General features: G+C 38.7%; 1 protein-coding gene across 1 annotated transcript in view; it reads left to right on the plus strand.

Moving 5' to 3' along the window:
• The window catches only part of ADGRV1 (adhesion G protein-coupled receptor V1), a 567,434-nt gene that overhangs the window by 276,639 nt on the left and 270,973 nt on the right, over nucleotides 1-19,822 (plus strand). The gene's annotated exons all lie outside the window — the stretch shown is intronic.

A 19,822-nucleotide genomic window follows, 5' to 3' on the forward strand; every position in this document is an offset into this window, starting at 1 on the left:
GATCTTCCCGGACTAGGGCTTGAACCCGTGTCCCCTTCATTGGCAGGTGGATTCTTAACCACTGCGCCACCAGGGAAGCCCAAAATGATATATACTTTAAGACATCCGGATAATATATTTTGCTTCATTTAATATTATAGAATACAGTTTGGTAGAACATTCTTTTTTGAAAAACCGTTTCTATGGCAGAAGAAATAGTGTGAAAAGCATTGAGTCATTCATTAGCATGCATTTTAAAGCACACAGTTTAAAGCCCGGAAGGTAGATCAAAAAGATGAAATTAAATGCCTTTTCTGTCCATAAGATATTCACAGTCTGGAACAGTAGATGTACATACAAATAACTCTAATGCAGTGTAATTAGTGTGAACACAGACTATTTGTAAATATAGTTGAGGACTTAATATTTCTGCGAAGGTAAGGGAAGTCTTCACAGAGGAGGTGATATTTGGGATGGGCTCAAATGAGAAATTCGTGCAGTTTGTTGATTAGGAGTAAGATGGGCATAGACATCTATATAAGCAAACAGGAAAAAGCATAATCACTCTACTTGAAGACTGTAATTACAGTTTCAACCGGAAGAATACACTATATGATGTTATTATTGAGAAAACTTTGTAATATTGTTTTATAAAATTTCCTCATTTCTGGGTAGGTGGGTGCACATCTGAAGTGCAGAAAATGCTGGTGCCTGATTGTGTGCTGGTGTATGCATGTGTTCAGTTTACGTAAATTTATTGTGCTGTCCTTACACTTAGGAGTTGCACGCATTTTAGAATGCTAATGGCATTCTATTGAACTCCAAACAAAACCTTTAAAAATAATACTAGAGGAGGAGCTGAAATATAAAATGGAAGATTATCTGGGACATTGGACTTCTCTTGCCTTTTTTGGTCCCAGGAGTGAAAATGACATGAGTAAATTTCATAACTCTATTTTTTAGGGAACAATGAAGTGCTGAATTCTAAGTAGAAGATTCCAGATTGTGCTTTTAAAGTACCTATGAACTATGAGAGGTAACAGCTGTTACCAAAGGGGGGCTTACATTGAGTTTGACGAGACTATTTATATTGCCTTGGTAGCTATCTTAGTTGTCTGATCTTGCCTTTGCTTCTTGTATTTAAGATCTTAGAAAACCCACCTTCCATAATTAGAGTTTACTTGGCTGTATTCACCACCCACTCTGGTGATTTTTTGGCAGCAGAATTTGTACAAGTCTTAATTATAGAACCATAGAATTACAGACAACTCTTCAGTGTCCTAGCAGACAAATTTGCTCATGTCTAGGGATGTAAAAAAAAGACAGGATTTATATCTTGGGACACTGCCTTCAGAGTCACATTATACTTAACATTAATTTTGGAGAAAATAGTCAAATCCATGTTATTCAGTATATTTTTAGAATAGATAAAGCAACGTGGCATGAAAAATCCTACAATGTATGACTTGTCATGTGACGTAACTAAAAAAGAACTTCCGTAGTTTATTTTTGGCAGGAAGAATTGTTGATAGGTTGTGGATAGAAAGTACTGTTTCCTCAAAATGTTTTACCTATCTACTTTGATTTTTAAAAATACTCTCTAAATTAAAGAGAATAATTTTCTCCTTTAAAACCTTTTAGCAAAGCCTTTGAAAAATTCTTAGACTCTCCAAAAAAAAAGGAATGAAGCTGACTGCAGGAACTTGGGCCTACCCTTTCATTTATGAATTTTAAAATCACGTTTATATCTCCAGTTACAGAATCTTGCCAGTGGGGGGATTCCAGTTCCAGTCTTGGACCTCTCATTTGGAATCCTCCATCAACTATATGTTCACATTCTTATAGTTTAAGTTTCCTGTAGAGAAGTCTTAAAAAATACAGTTTGGCCTGTGGGTCTTTGGCTAAAAGAGTAAAATTTCTCTAGCTGACCTCAAGTGTTTGAGTTGTGAATACTCTGTAGACAGGTCTGCCAAGACCATTTGGTTTTAAATCTTTATTGCTGGCCTAGGACTAAGTCGAATGGCTTTTGTGGAAAGGGGAAGAATAAAAATGTAATGGCCTCTGACTTCCTTTTAGGGCAGTGTGTCAGTGAGGGAAGCAATCAGCATCAAGAAAATGTGATAGTCTGTGTTTCTCAAAACATATATTGTATCTAATGTTCTTCCTTTAAAAGACAAAAGATTCTGCTTTAATCTAGAATTTGTGTCGTTCAAGCATCTTTGAGAACCACTGACTATAAATTACCAGCAGGTGGCAGTAAAAGATTTTTTTTTTTTTTTTTTTTTGCAAAACCGGTTTTTAGGCTCTAGCAAAGATGGAGTTCAGTAGAGAACTTAAGATGTTTTCACAGCACTTCTTGCACTGGGCTAGAGAGTATTCTTCTGCAACTTAGCAAACATGCATTTGTGATTTTCTGCCTTTCTCTTTTTATCCCCTTTGTTCAGAATTGAACTAATGAGTCTGAAAGGTACGGTAAGAAAGCTTGTGCATCACTAGCTTGGACTATATCTTTCTGTCATTTATCATTTATAGTTAAATTCAGGGGTATAACATTATTTTCATTATATTTATGTTGTATAAGCTTTAAGAAGTGTGTTGTTGGAGAAAAGTATGTTTAAATGTCGCAGAAGTTTTAAGATAAGATCTGTGTTTTCAGTATTGTTTATTTTAAAAGTAAGTATTTTTCGGGGCTTCCCTGGTGGCGCAGTGGTTGAGAGTCCGCCTGCCGATGCAGGGAGCACGGGTTCGTGCCCCGGTCCGGGAGGATCCCACGTGCCGCGGAGCGGCCGGGCCCGTGGGCCATGGCCGCTGAGCCTGCGCGTCCGGAGCCTGCGCGTCCGGAGCCTGTGCTCCGCAACGGGAGAGGCCACAACAGTGAGAGGCCCGCGTACCGCAAAAAAAAAAAAGTATGTATTTTTCTTCAGTGCCAAGTTAATGTTTCTCACTCATCTAAAAGAAAATGATTAAATGGCAAGAAATTGTGAGATCATTATCTTTAAATATGAAGGAGAAGAGAGCAAACAAATTTTCATGGCATTGGTGATATTTCTTGGAAAAACATCTAATTATATCTTAGGAATTTTTATCTTAGAATCACATTGCCAGCCCATGTGTGCCCTGATAAGGCTGGTAAACAACTAGGACAAAGGACAAGTTTGCAGTTCAGGGTTCTCAGTTCTGGGGGTTCTGTCAGGAAAAGCAATTCTCCAAATCTAAAAAAAGAACAGAAGTTTCCTCATAGAAAGATGATAAGATAGAACTGCATTTACTCTGATTAATAAACTTAACCAGAGGGAAACGTTTGTTTGTTTGTTTTCTCTGTTTTTTGTTTGCATGGCTTAAGCACCTTTTTCTGAAACTGAAGAGCAAATTAGTCTAGAAAAAAATGTATGTAAAAATACTCTCTGAATTCAGATGACACCGAATATCTGAGAATTTGAAATACTTAAATATGAATTTTGGGTAGCCGCTGGATGTATGGGAGTTTTAGCTTCCATAGGCCCTCTCCTTAAGAAGGGACAAGGAAATCGCCTTAAAATTCAGAGGACAGTCCTCTGGAATTTAGCAAAAAGTTGGACTGTAAGTGACTTGTCCTGTTTCCTCATTCTGTAATGCTTTGGGATGTCGTCTTGCAATGTCATTTTGTTTCCCGGGTAGGATTCTGTGTAGATACTCCTGCCAATAGATTCTGCTTTAATCTGCAATTTATGTTATTTTAGCTTTGAGTATCTAGTATTTTTGAGATGCAGAATCATTGGCTGTACGTGAAGGAAGCCAGAAGCCAACTGTGACCTCTTCAGTACTGATTCCTTATGGCTACTCCAGGGTCTGGTTTCTCTCCTGGCAGCTTGCACTGTTGTGTTGAGTCTGTCAGCTCAGGAAAGTCATTGTGTGTGAAGGGTCTGAAAACATGTATCTTATAGGCATATCTTTTTGGATTGAAGCAGAGTCAGACAGAAATTGTAAAATGTTCATTACTCAGAACAGATTTTTCATTAGCTGGAAGTTTTAGTTAATTGCTTGTTAAGCAGGGTATCCTTTGTTATTTCTGCTTTTGTTATTTAAGAAAAAGGAATTTAAGAGTTTGAGTACAAGAATAAAAATTGGACCTTGTTTTGAGGATTGGGAAGCATGAAGGATCATTATTCAGTGAAACATTTATGATCATTTGTTCGTGTAGATGTAAATGGATTAGGAAAGTGTTTCCTAAAGTTGGATGTAGGCATCTTGTTAAAATTCAGATACTAAATCATTAAGTCTGGGTGGGTTTCTGGATCCCACTAGTTGAGAGATTAGGTTAGCTCTGTTAGGACCCAGATACATTTCTGGTTGTTGTTGCTGCTGTTGCTGTTATTGTTTTTATTATTACTATTATTATTATTACTAAACCCATAGTACTAACCTATTTTCTTTACTCTAAAAATAATTTCTGTAAGAAATTCCATTAATTAAATTTTTACTTCATTTAAAGTGTCATTGCCTTGAAACCGCTTACAAACATTTATCTTTCCATCCTGAAGGGAAAACTTCGGCTACCGTTTCCTTCTGGCTTTCTTTTCTTCCTCCTGGGTTACTAAGAAAAGATCCTCAGACATGGGAACTAATGTAGGACTGAGAGTGCAGACCAGACTTTTATTTTGGTCTTTCTCATAGCATTTCACACTTGCAGAACTTCTCGGTATTGTACATGGACGTAAACCACTAGAAAGAAGGTGTAACCAGCACCTCTACCACCATGTCTTTCCTATAAAGAGCTTGTAAGCGCCTCCACTTCAATAGTATTGAGTATGTAAGGCTTTTATTTTTTATACAAAAAATTGTTAGGTATTTAACTGTACCTTTCCTTCACATAGACATTAATTTGGTGAACATGAATAAAGAGCATTCTGCACACAGATATGAATATACATTTGAGTTGAACTTATTAAACTATTTGATTCTAGTTTAGGTATGCTCATTAATGTGGCCAAAATAGTATCACTATTCATGACTATGAATGCCCATTCAATCATCCAGCAGTGAAATTAAAGCAAAAAAAAAATTGAACAAACCCTACTTATCCCCCATCAGGATCATCATTCATCTATGAACTCATCTGCTTCCACCTCATCTACCATATGCACAGTATTGAGATTGTGCAATGGGAAATACCAGGCAAGATATATACACATGAAGCACGTAGATAACAGTCTGAAAATGAACCTTATGGTAAGAACCAAGTTGTATGTAGAAGAAAGTCTCCTCTTCTCTAGGATACTAGGTAGTATTGCATAAGCTGTGGGTGAGGGCCTTAGCTTGAAAAGGCTCCACAGAGCAAGTGGAATCAGACTCGGTTGTTGAAAGATGGATAAGATTTGAAGAAATAGGATGTGGCACATTCTAGGCAGGGGAAAAGAACAAGAATAAAGACCTGAAGGGTTTAGTGACCCTGGGAATTCCACTTAGGTAAGACCTGCCCCTGGCATAGGGAACTAGATAAGCCATCGAAGGTGAGGTAGTTGTATATTGTCTGAGAATTGGTGGGAGTCACCAATGGAGTAGTCCGAAAGGGCACAGTGTGAAAGGATTGTTCCAAAGGATTGATCTGGCAATTAGGGTTTAAATAAAAAATGGATTAAAATAGAAGAATGCCTGGAGATGGGTTTAGAGAGGCAGGGTGGGGAGCTTCTACCATCATCTGGTTATGTTGGGTCACGTAACCAGTGGCAGTGGACAGTGGTAGTGGCAATGAAAATTCAAAGGAAAGAAGAGGAACTAATAAAAAACACCCTGTTTTGTGCTATGAAAGTATTACTGTTTTAGTTTTCTATTTAAATCAATACAAAGGTCACACTGTAAATTTTATTTTATTTAATAAACGTGTTAATAAACATTAATATAATACCTACTAAGCATTATATGAGGTCGGCACTAGTACTCTTCCTATTTTACAACTGAGGAAACCGAGGCACAAAGAGTTTTAAGTTATTTGTCCTAGGTCATGGAGCGATACGTTACAGAACTGGAAATTGAGCGTAAGCACCCTTTAACCACTACGTATACTGCCTCATAAATCGTGAATTAATGAGATTTACCCTATCACCAAAGAGATAGATAGCCTTTTCTTATTTAAGTCATTTGAAGTTTTAATAGATGGAGAAGGATACATGCAATTTTGGGCATTAGGAATTTAGAGTTCCCATAGCACATTTAAGCTAGTGATTTCAATGTTAGCTACATAAACAAGTGTTGACACTATAAAATAGTTCTTTGGGACAGGTTGAGGAGAGAACCTGATTATAGAATACATGTAACTAATGTCACAAGGGCTTGCCTTTATGGCACTGAACTGTGCCGTAAAACATTTACATGTATTGCTTTATTCACTCCTTGTAACAACCAGATGAGGTGGGTACTTTTATCATCCCTATTTTACAAATGGAAAGAATGGGACTAAGAAGTTCAGTTACCTGCCCTAACCTTCAGAGCTAGAATGTGGCAGCTGGAAGGGTCTGAACTCAAGTCCATCTGCTTCCAAAATCTGTGTGTTTTAAGACACTGTGCTGTGTGGAATGAGAAGGATCGTTAGAAGCAGCTAACTAAAGCATAGTTAAAGTTTCTGAGGCCAAGGAAGGAAAAGATGTTTCAAATGGAAGGATTTAGCATCAGTGGGAGATTAGTCCTCCAGTTTGGCAAGAACAAAGTCACTGGAAACCTTGGTGAGAGATGATGAAAATAAGACACAAAAGGTTAGGGAGTTCAGTCGATCGGGAGGAAATGGAAGGGTTGTTTCAGACCACACCTGAGAGAAGCTTGGCGGTGAAAGAAGGGACCTGTTGGGGCACAAGAAGTGGGAACAGCTCTGGCGCCTCTGATATAAAAAGCTCGTTGAAGGGAAGCTGGACCCTGGGGCTATCAGCTACCACCCACCAAAGGGGTAGGTCTCCTCTTCTCCCATCCCACTCCCCCTCCCACATTGGTATTTTTATTTTCTTGAAATAGAACTTTCTTTAGCAGTTTGATGAAAGGGTAATAGGAATTGGTAAATTTCTCCGTGATCCATGTTTTTATTTATACTTTTTGATTACTTTGACATTTTTTATGCCTAAGACAAGTAACTTCCTGCTCGTGTGCCTAACCTAATCATGTTATACCTAGGAGACAATTAAAGCTCTAGTTTGAGCTCGTTTTTTCCCTGCATTTCTTGAATCCAAATTTTCTTTGATGACCTTACATTTTTGGTATTATTATTATTGAATTTCACGTAAACTTGCAGTCAGTCATGAAGTAAATCTGTAGCTAGTGTTTATCAAATAATGTTATAATCCATTCTACAACCAAAAATATTAATATTATGCTATTCACAAGTATGTGCTTTGAGGGATTAAGATGATATTGGTATTTAAATGGAGGAAAATTTGAAGAAATAATAAGTTTCATGTTTGCTTTCTTCTTAAGAACATATTTATGTGTCAAAATTTTTTATTCTTAAAATCTTTTAATAATAAAATCCCGCTCCTTTTTTCCAGCAAGCTTTCAAAATTCAGCTCAACCGTAGATTCACTAAATTGAAAATAAGTGGACGCTGAAGATACAAAAATAGTATCATGGTCACACTACTGGGAAATTCAAACTTTCCCAAGTGCTGAAGTAGCAAAGCAACAGAAAGAGTGAGTAATATTCTGAATGAGGCTACAGTGACATTATCATGTTTGCAACATGGCTTTTGTTACTAGGAAAAATTATGAAGCAAATCCAGACTTTACCAGAAAATACCAGTTTAGAATCTTCTGTTACAGCCTCAAAAATATAAACTATCCTTGACTTTTAAAAGTCTTCTTTTGATCTCCCTAAGTAAGGAAAATCAGCATCTGAGAAAAAATGTTTTTATGAAAGTTTAATGATAGCTCTAAAGAACTTGAAGTAACAAATATGGAATGTAGGAGGAAGAGTCCCATTTTTGGAATTAGAGGACCAAATGGGGGAATATCTCTGAGCTGCAATCGGAAAATCATTGGAAAAATAATAAGAATGCCTGGGCTTCCCTGGTGGCGCAGTGGTTGGGGGTCCGCCTGCCGATGCAGGGGACATGGGTTCGTGCCCTGGTCCGGGAAGATCCCACATGCCGCGGAGCAGCTGGGCCCGTGAGGCATGGCCGCTGAGCCTGCGCGTCCGGAGCCTGTGCTCCGCAACGGGAGAGGCCACAGCAGTGAGAGGCCCGCGTACAGCAAAAAAAAAATTAAAAAAAATAATAAGAATGCCTGCCTTGCAGAGTTGTTAAGAGGATAATAGGTCATGTTCAAAAATCTTGAAACACAAGGCCTAGGGAACAAACGAGGGGCAAAGGCGGAGGGTAAGGATGATTCCTGCTGCCACACAACACTGCAGAGGCCCGTTGGGTTCTGCTCTGAGTCCAACGCTTCCTAATGCCCTCTGGAGAGCTGAGCTTGCTTTTCTCTTCCGGAGGTTTTCTTAAATCAACAGCAAGGGAGGTGAAAGTTTCTTCAGCCTCACCGTTTTTAAATAATTGCCTCTATCATGCCTATTATCACACCTCTCACTGTACTCTCCCAGAAGGGTTTTTATGTTGGTCTGCATTATCTTTAGACACTATATTAATTTTTGCTTTGTTTATATTTTTCAAATGTGATTTTTTCCTCCTAATCTTAAGTATCTTCTAAGTGTTGTGTCTTTATTGCTTGTGTTGCATTATTAGAACCTTAAGAACGGTAGAGATATAGATAGATATTTGAAAAAAAACTGCATGTGTGTCTGTGTGTATATGGTTTGACCTTGGGAATGTGGATGTGTGTACATTTGAAATTTGCAATAGGTATTTTAAAAAAAATTTATAGAAGTATAGTTGATTTACAATGTTGTGTTAATTTCTGCTGTACAGCAGAGTGACTCAGTTATACATATATTCTTTTTCATATTCTTTTCCATTATGGTTTATCACAGGATATTTTTATTTTAACATCTTTATTGGAGTATAATTGCTTTTCAATGGTGTGTTAGTTTCTGCTTTATAACACAGTGAATCAGCTATACATATACATATATCCCCATATCTCCTCCCTCTTGCATCTCCCTCCCACCCTCCCTATCCCACCCCTCCAGGTGGTCACAAAGCACGGAGCTGATCTCCCTGTGCTATGCGGCTGCTTCCCACTAACGATCTTTTTTACATTTGGTAGTATATATAAGTCCATGCCACTCTCTCACTTCGTCCCAGCTTACCCTTCCCCCTCCCCGTGTCCTCAAGTCCATTCTCTACGTCTGCATCTTTATTCCTGTCCTGCCCCTACGTTCTTAAGAACCATTTTTTTTTTTAGATTCCATATATATGTTAGCGTATGGTATTTGTTTTTCCCTTTCTGACTTACTTCATTCTGTATGACAGTCTCTAGGTCCATCCACTTCACTACCAATAACTCCATTTCGTTTCTTTTTATGGCTGAATAATATTTATCACAGGATATTGAATATAGTTCCCTGTGCTATATAGTAGGACCTTCTTGTTTATCCATGCTATATATAGTAGTTTGCATCTGCTAATCCCAAACCCCCAATCCTTCCCTCCCCCCCCACCCCCCGACAGCCACACATCTGTCCTCTGTGTCTGTGAGGATGTAGATGTGTTCATTTGTGCCGTATTTTAGATCCCACATATAGGTGATATCATATGGTATTTGTCTTTCTCCTTGTGACTTATTTTGCTTAGTATGGTAATCTCTAAGTTCATCCATGTTGCTGAAGGTGGCATTATTTCATTCTTTTCTATGGCTGAGTAATATTCCAGTGTGTGTGTGTGTGTGTGTGTGTGTGTGTGTATCTATCTAGATAGGTAGATAGATACACACACACACACACCACATCTTCTTTATCCATTCATCTTTCAGTGGACATTTAGGTTGTTTCCTTGTTTTATCTATTGTAAATAGTGCTGCTATGAACATAGGGGTGCATACATCTTTTCCAATTATAGTTTTGTCTGGGCATATGCCCAGAAGTGGGATTGCTGGATCATATGGCAACTCTGTTTTTAGTTTTTTTTCGAGGAACCTCCATGCTGTTTTCCATAATGGCTGCATCAGTTTACGTTCCCACCAACCGTGTAAGAGGGTTCCCTTTTCTCCATACTGTCTCCAACGTTTATTATTTTTAGACTTTTTAAATAATGGCCATTCTGACTGTTGTGAGGTGGTACCTCTTTGTAGTTTTGAATTGCATTTCTCTAATAATAGTGATGATGAGCATCTTTCCATGTGCCTATTGGCCATATGTATGTCTTCTTTGGAGAAATGTTTATTTAGATCTTCTGCCCATTTTTTGATTGGGTTTTTTTTGTTGTTTTGTTTTGTTTTTGAGTTATATAAGCCATTTGTATATTTTGGAAATTAAGCCCTTGTTGGTCGCATCATTTGCAAATATTTTCTCCCAGTCCTTACGTTGTCTTTTCATTTTGTTTATGGTTTCCTTTGCTGTACAGAAGCTTGTAGGTTTGATTACGTCCCATTTACTTATTTTTGGTTTTATTCCTATTGGGAATAGGCATATTTTTAACAAAGGGACACTAGTTAACGAAACAGTACTGCTAAGGACTACCGTAAGCCCTTGATCTGCATAATTCCATGTAATCCTTACGACACCCTGTGAGACCGTCAGTATTATTATGATTGCCTCTGCATTGCACATGAAAAATCTGAGACCCCAAAAGGTTACATTACTTGCCCAGGCCCAATGCCCCATCTCTGTCTGAGAAAGACACCTCAGAACCCTTCAATGGTGCCTTTCCCCTCCACTTCCATGGAGCATAACAGCATGGTCTCCTGCAGACAGCTTTAAAAAAAAAGAAGAAAAAGCCTTGTTGAGATTGAATTCACATGCCATACATTGCAGCCATTGAAAGTGTACAATTCAGTGGCTTTTAGTATATTCACCGAGTTGTGTACCCATTTCCACAGTCAGTTTTATTTTTGTAGCTTTATTGACGTATAGTTAACATTTGCTACTAGAGTAATCATGTTAGTAGGCCTCTCTTTAATCTTTTTGCTCCTCAACATCTTGCTTCCTTTTGTGGGTCTTTTCAGTGACTGGCCCTCACAAAATTGGTTTTTATGTTTCCATATACATCTGTAAGTCCCAGGAAGCTGTGCCTGAATTTTAGCTTCTTGCTTTACCTACAGTGTCTTACACTTAATTGCCTATCTGCCTAACTGAACTTTAAGTTCCTGAGCAAAGCGACTATTCTTTTTTTACATCATATACTATGCCAAAAGGTGTATAAGAGGGCCAAAATAACAGCAGTTATACAAGTAAAGTAACGTTTTCTATCGGCTTGTTAGTTGTGTGAGTCCAGAACCACCTTTCTGGCAGAGCCCCATTTAGATCCCATCTCCTGGGAACGTGTACTTTGTGTTCTGCCAGGGATGAGGAGGAACTTGGTTTCAGGCACTATGTTTTGGTTGTAAGCGTGAATGTTATTGCCAAGTTGAAAAAGTTACATGTCACATATCAACAACCAAGTGCATTTCCTGGTCAGGTTTCACGTGTAGAAGATGGCATGTGCAAATGATTTTATGGGCCTGGAAACGGAGAAATTCCACAGCAACCCCAGAGCTCACCTCTAAGCCGCACCCCAGCCCAATTTATGCCCTTGATCCTTCTGGAATACAGAAATCAAAGTTAAATGAAAGTCAGCTTCTGAATTGATATTCTCAATTTTTGCATGTTTTAAAACTATTTTAGTATGGATATCCCCTTTGAAAAATATGTATAGGATTAACCATATTTGGAAATTAAATGCATTTTATCTCTCTTCTTCCAGAGGATATCTCAATTGTATCCTTTTCTGTCAATCTTTGCCTTTATCATACTCATCTAAGCCATCTCTCTTTTATAGTAGTGTCCAAATTATTACCCATGGTTTTGCTTTGGCCCCTTTCTTTATAATCTGTTCTCTTCTCAGCAGCCACAGTAGTCCTTTGCAAGACTAAATCAGCTCAAGTCACTCTCCCACCTAAAATCCTTCAGTGACTTCCTACTGCACTAAAAGAGAAACTTCTGACCTGCATCCAACAGACCATGAGGATCACCCCTGCCTACATTGATCTCACCTCCTCCCATCTCCACCCGTTCACCCAGCACCAGTGACAGTGGACTCTTTTCAGGGCCTTAAACATGCCACCTCCTTCTTGTCTTGGGTCCTGGGTTCCAGTTAGTCTCTAAGCCTGGAAAGTTCTATACCAGTGCTTTGCTCATTCATGTATTCATTCATCCATCCTTCATTCACACTCAGCTCCCATAGTATCACCTCAGAACAGCCTCCCTGAGTAGCTCTCCCGCCCCACAATATCACATCCTCATTATGTTTGCTTTATATCATATATCGGTATCTGAATCCTCTTGTTCATTTGTTGTATTAATTCCCCTTCCTCGCTCCCTACTCCCCTTCTCCTAGAACGTAAACTCCATTAGATCAGCACTCCCCTGTCTTGCTCATTGCTGTGTTTCTAGCACTCACAAAAAACTTTTTGACACGTACTAGATTTCCAATAAAAACTAGTTAGAATAACAGAACAAACAGTGAGGTGAAAGGAAATTGCAGGCTTGCTCCTAATGAACGTCTTCAATTTAAAACTAACCTATCGGGCTTCCCTGGTGGCGCAGTGGTGGAGAGTCCGCCTGCCGATGCAGGGGACACGGGTTCGTGCCCTGGTCCGGGAAGATCCCACATGCCGCGGAGCGGCTGGGCCCGTGAGCCATGGCCGCTGAGCCTGCGCGTCCGGAGCCTGTGCTCCGCAACGGGAGAGGCCACAACAGCGAGAGGCCTGCATACGGCAAAAAAAAAAACCCCAAAAAACTAATCTATCACCATTTTCTCATGAAAATAAACTTCCAGTATTCTCAATTCCTTAAAAAAAGTCAGAATTAAAAAAAAAAGATTATTCATATTCTTAAAGAATTGTAATGTTGTAGTGATCTACAACTTATAAATAAATTGTAGTATAAATTTTGGTTTATAATTTAAATATGTTCAATTCACAATTAGCTTTTCCCCCAAAAGTAGTTATAAAGAGAAGTTAAAGATCCCAAGCCAGCCACTAAAGCCCTTTAACTCTTAATCTAGCTATTGTGGGTTCTATTAGTAATTTTTCTTCATGTAAAACACATTTCGATATCTGGTGGGGAACTTCAAGAAAATCCTCCCTCCTTCCACAGCCTCTGTTACCTGGGTCGCCTTCCTTCATAGAAGGTGACATAGAAGCAGACATGACGGCTCAGAATGGGGCAGGGAGAGGGGAGAGGAAACTCGAGGGGAGAGGGAGACTTCTTGAAACCAGCTTCCTGAGTTTGGGTGGATGCTTGTGCAAGTGAGTTGGATAGCAAATGTGAAGGTTTTCTGGAGCTTGGGGACATAGTGTCAGGATAGAGAATTGGCTCATAAAGTAGCTTCATTAACTTCTTATTGAGAAGCGACGTTAGAGATGAGAGACCCGCCACTGGAGTACACAAAAAGTTTTTCAATATTCCACAGTAAAATTTCTGTATCCCATAGGAATAACGTTTTGTGTTAAGATTGAGTGTAGACACTCAAGATAGATAATAACTAATTATAATAGCTACTTCTGGTAAATAGTTAACTAGTAAATGTCTGTAGTGCCAAAGTAATTAAAATGGGCCGTTAAAAATAAGGATGCAAGTAACAAGGTTGTCATATTGGTAGTGTGTTGGAATTAGGGCTGGGATGAAATACCCCAACATACCGTAATATGTCTACACATAATGAACAGTCCTGCCTTGTTTAGAGTCATGATGAAACCAATGTTAGTTTCTGAGCTTATTGTATATAGCTAATACAACATCCCCAAAGCCTTTGAACTTATGAGTAAAGCATTCATTACAATGCCTGGTATTACACGTGAGTTAATGAGACAAAACAGTCACAAAACCCCATTCCTTCCCCCCAAAAAATATTGTAAAAAATTAGAGACTTTGCCTTTAAGGAGTATGGTTTTGTACCTTGGAAATCTTTAATTAAAAAAGTAAAAGTATTGGTTAAGTTTCTTTGCCTCTTTGAATCTGCCTAGAAAAGTGTTCAATAAATATTTGTTTTAGAAGGGCAATATAAGCATGTTAAATTATATAAATAGAGGCGTGTAGGTATTGCTTACACAGTTTCTTCACTCCACAGAGGTACAAAGGCCAGAGGAGTTTAAGAGATTAACCCCAGGAAGACAGAGTAGCTGGAGTGCTGGAGTTAGCTCAGGTCATGGTCATTACTATTGTTAACTCACTAGGTGCTTGTGAGACTCCATAAAAAATGGTCTTATATTGTACAAACAGTCCTTACTTGAGCAACTTTCAACTCTTAGGATTAGGGATTGCTCTTTGAAAATGTTTGTCAGGGTAATTATTGAAGGCTCTTGTGTGAATGTAGACAAGTCAAATGAGGACAGGGAGGTCTGTCTATTACCTTGTGTTTGAGTCTAAATCAGAGCAGCAGAAAAATACATTTATTCTGTAGGTAACAAAAAGACCTTTTGTGAAGTTTTTGTGGAAACCCAATTTAAATTTATCTCCTTGTATATGCAACCACCATTCATTGTTCCCATTCTGCAAATATTATTGTCATATATAATGTATTAAGCTCTTTGGTAGTAACTGCAGACATAAAGATAAATAAAACATAGTTTAGACCCTGGTGCATTTATAGTCTACTGCAAAGGGGATAAACATGTAAATAAATGAATGCAATAGAGTGTGATAGGCAGTCTGTACAGCATACAGTGGGAACCAAAAATAGGGGAGTTTTTAATTCTGTCCAGGATGAGGGGTAGCGTCAGGAAAATCTTTATAGCAGTGACAGTGCTAAAGCTGTCTTGAAAGATGAGAAGTCTTTACCAGGTAGACTCTACATATAATTAAAATACAGACTTTAGTAAAGGCAGAGGAATGGGCAGTGTCTGGCAGGATTGCTCTGCATTGGATTATATTCTGTTTATTTCGCAGGGCTTTTGGGATGTTTCCACTGGTTAAGGGTTGATGGTGACAGAAGGAGAATTACTTCTGCTGCAGACCTGGAAGAGCTGGAGAGTGGTCTCCAGACCTGAGCAGAACTGCTATTTGGGGAAGAAACAGGAAATGAGAATTTCTTATAGGTTTTTCTAGGATAAAAATTTGGAGGCCACAGATACATTTTTGTGTCTCATGAGCATTTTTCTTAGAAGTGTGTTAACTGGTCTAACCTGAAAAGGCTAACATATCCAATTCTATACCACAGCTCATAAAAAAATCAGAAGTCTCTATTCTGTAAAGTGTCAGTAGAAGTTCAGATGGGTTTTTTTGGTCGTTTATTAATGCATGAGGTAATATGTTTTAGAAATCGAAGCATTCATTATGCATGGAGATAAAAAGCTATTTCATATTTTAAAGAATAATTCCTCAGAACAATTCTAATGAACTCTTTGTTGTTAGCTTTGGTGAAGAAATAGGAAAAAGTTGATCAGGTATAAAGTATTTTTCAATGTTATTTCAAATATAATCTGCAATCATATGTTAAAGACCCATAAAGGCCTAAATCAATATAGTCATATATATTGCAATATTTAAACTTATTTAAAAATATTAATACAACACTACATTTTATATGCCCTTTTAAGTAAGCCCTAGGGACAAAATTCCAGAAAAAAAGCTACAGTGAAATTGTGATAACTCCAACTGTATAACAGTAGGAAATATATCCTGTGTATATTTTCTGTGATACTACCCTTTGTGAATTTCCTATTGAATTCATATTCTTGAGGTAAAGATAGAATTCAGAGCATAGAGAAATGCAGTGAAAATACCACAGGAAAGTATTTGTGGTGTTGTTTAAAATTCAGCATGTGCAAAGTTATCAACAGGCTTGAGAACAACAATATAAGCAATTTTTTCCTAAATAGAAGCTAGTCCGAGAGAATAGACTTCCGTCAGAAGTGGCTGCTGTTAGGGCGAGGGGAAGCTGAATTCAAATTGTTTTGTGAGAAACTAGAAAAGAGGAAGCAATTCAGCTTCACAATCAGTCCCTGACATTTGACTTACTCTCTTCGGGGTTTACAAGTAGCTGACAAGTTACATATAACGCACTCTGCCTAATCCTGGGCGGCCTCTCTTCCAGCTGATGTCTGCGTCAGTGGTGGCCATGAGAGAGGAAACAACTTGAAGAAAAGATTGTTTACCACTTCGGTGTAACATGAAATTTAGAAGGAAGTGGTTTAGAGCACCCTTGGAATACTGCTTTGTATAAATCTAAAAAATGTACTTAGCAGACAGTCCTAAACGATAATTAGGATCTCATTCTGAAGGGCACCTTCTTACTACTTCTTCGGGGGTAACTACAAAAAGTCAAAGACATACTTTTAATAAATACCTCTTATCTTTATAGTCATTTGTAAATTCTGCATGAGATTAAACAAATAATCAAACTGACTAGCAAACACCAAAGTAGTCACAGTCATGTCCTCAAGAAGACTGTAATCTGAGAAGTACTGGGCCCACTTATACAGATACGGAGTAAGAGAAAATAAGGAGAGCATGAAATCAGCTACATGAATGTGGTGTAGCTGTCACACATTCTTTGTTGCTGCACATTTATACTTCTTGCTACTTAGAGATGATAATTTACTTGAGGGTAAGGACTCTAACCACATTTGTTTGTTACATCTCTTTTGGTGGACAGACTGGAACAAATGGGAAAAGAAACCGTTGACCAGTTGCATGTGAGTAATTCTTTCCCTGGAATAAGCCTACTTCAGCTTTCAAGGGGAGAATGACTTGGGGAAAGTGTTGTAGAAATAAGGTCACAGACTCAGACTTGTTTGAAAGGAGGCTTTTGCTGCTGTTCTCCCAGTCTGCAAGCAGGAGGAAGGGAAGGGAGCACCCACCAGCAAAAGCAGGGTGAGGACTCCGAATTCACTTCCACAGTTCACAACGCAGGAGTGGAACCCAAGATTCCCTGCCCCCACTATCTTTCCAGAAATCATTTTGAGAGCGACAGGAAAGATGGGTCTTACACTCACAAGTAGGCCCACTTCACATATGCATCTGAAGGGCGACACATGTGCACATTTTTTTTTTTCCCCGGTACGTGGGCCTCTCACCGCTGCGGCCTCTCCCGTTGCGGAGCACAGGCTCCGGACGCGCAGGCTCAGCGGCCATGGCTCACGGGCCCAGCCGCTTCGCGGCATGTGGGATCCTCCCGGACCGGGGCACGAACCCGTGTCCCCTGCATCAGCAGGCGGACTCTCAACCACTACGCCACCAGGGAAGCCCCCAACATGGATCTTTTGATTGTGGAAGATCCGATTCCCCTCATCAAAGGAAGTGTGGCCTTTCCCCCAATTCCTTTCAAGGTTTAGCCTTGTTTCTTGAAGTTCCAATTTTATTTTTCATTGTGCTGCTTTGATTTGCTTGCTTTTTTCCCTTCATTTTCCTAAATGGTAAGTGACATATATTTAATTTTAAATTTAATTCTGTTAAAATAAATTCTTTTAAGAGTCTGTGTTTAGGGCTTCCTTGGTGGCGCAAGAGCGGCTGGGCCCGTGAGCCATGGCCGCTGAGCCTGTGCGTCCGGAGCCTGTTGCTCCGCAACGGGAGAGGCCACAACAGTGAGAGGCCCGCGTACCGCAAAAAAAAAAAAAAGAGTCTATGTTCAGAATTTTTTCCATTTTATTTATATAACTTTTAGGGAGGTAATGGCATTGTTAATAATATTCTTTTTGAGCTCCTGGTATAATCCAGAGACTTTTAAGTATGGCTACTTCATTCTGTTCTCAAAATAGTGCTCTCAGTAGGCATCATCATCTTCACTCTATAGCCGAGACTTAGTTTAAGGCTCACAAAATACAATTAAATTTGCCCAAGATACCACAACTATGAAGCAGGACTAAGATTTTAACCCATGTGTGTGTCTGATTCTCTTTTATCCACTAAACTACCCAAAACCCTGTACATGCACATATGTCACAAGTACATGAATGTGTATCATATAGAGCAGTACTTTTCCCTTTTCTTGGAAATTACTGAAGGCTTTAGCCAGATAGATGAAATTGGAATAGTCAGAGTTAGAAGGTGACTTTCAGTGGGAAGAAAGCATTTTGAGTAAAGGAAGCAGCATCAGTGACACCTTGGGTCTTTGAATGAGGGTGTCGAGGGAAAAGCTTGGAAAGGCAGATCCAGATTAGCTTATGGGAGACCTTGAAAGCTCGATTTTCCAGACATTGGAAGGTGTTGGTCAGAGAACTGACATGGTCAGAAGGTTCCGGAGCTGCCTCTCAGCTCAGCTTTTTTGGGCATATGGAGTTACTGACTTCATACCAACAGTTTCTTAGCTCTCAGCAGTGGCAGCCACCATCCCAATTGTCAGTTTTCTGGAGACTGTTGTTGCTGTGTTACGATATGGTAGTAATCTCAAATTTCCCATTGTTTTGTAGTCTCTTACCCTTATAAGTGAGCTTGCACTGAGCAGTGGACAGAGTTTAGCAAGGACCTTTTCTGATCAATGACTGCTCTATAAACCCCATGGCTCTGCTTGGCCACTTAGAGTTCTGACATCCCCTGCTATCACTCTTTGGGGAAACTTAAACTCTATCTGCTTGGTGACGCATCCTTTTCTTCATAGCTGGATGATGTTTGGAGCTGCTTTTTAGCCAAATCAGACTCTGAGGGTGAATACCAATGTGAAGAATTTTGTTGTACATTTCATCCCTAGTTGATAATTGATGGAATATTTTGTGTTTCTTGGATCCTACCTCAGTCCATTGCCAAGAAACTGCTGGATTCCACCTGTGCAATTTTTAAAAAGAAATTAAACGATGCGTTCCAGGAAGGGTTCACATTTGCTCATTATTTCTGGCTTAATCAAGTTAAGGAGAAAGAATAAAAAATAGTTAAGACCAGAGCACCCATAACTAGTGTTGCCGGAAATTATGACCCTGTTACTTTGACATTTTGTGTGTATGTGGCAAAGGGGTCTAATTATTGGGGTGTTAATAATATTATTTAGGTACTCATTAAATGTGCTACCATTTAATAGACTTGTCTCATCACAAACCTTCATTAAAAGTCTTAGAAAGTTTTTTTTTTTTAATCTTGTATTTTTCCAAAAAATTCATGTCATTGGACATGCTCAAGAGAGGTGGACCTTGGCCAGTGGGTCACAGTAAAGGACAAAGATTGGGTATTGTGTGTGAAGGATGCTCAAAATTTGTAGTATTTCATAGATGTCCCTGCGGTATTAATGCAAATCGTGGAAAACAAAATCTGGAAAATGATTAGTGACTGGAAAGAAGAGATAACAAGAATAAAATTTGGGGGGGATTTCATCTTTAACATTTGACTATAAGCTAACTTTTACTGAGAATTAAGTCAATGGAAAAACTTCTAAAATTCATCTTTGGGAGAAAATTGCAGATTTTCTCACAGGCATAAAACAATTAGCTTTTCCATTAATATGTTTGCTTCCACACAGAAAGCTATTTCTGGATTTTAAAATTGAATTTGATATTTTGATTTAATGTAATTATTTTAAAAGAAATATTCTTCTCATTTCTGGAAGCAGTTTTACAAAGCTCTTCAGTGCTTCTTTGTGTGTCTTTCTCATTCATTTTGGAGCTGAGGATAGGAAATAATATTGAATACTATGTTGAGAAACAGGTATTTTATCTTTTTGAAATCCCCATTTTACAGGTGTGGAGACAGACTTACCCACAGTCACCTGCCTAAGTAACTGAGGAAGCTGTGAATATAACTTGTATCTGGCTCATTTCAAAGCCTATTTTTTTTTCTATTACACATATAACTGTATATATATTTTTCGCGA

Source organism: Pseudorca crassidens, chromosome 3 (assembly GCF_039906515.1).
Source record: "Pseudorca crassidens isolate mPseCra1 chromosome 3, mPseCra1.hap1, whole genome shotgun sequence".
Lineage (NCBI taxonomy): Eukaryota > Metazoa > Chordata > Mammalia > Artiodactyla > Delphinidae > Pseudorca > Pseudorca crassidens.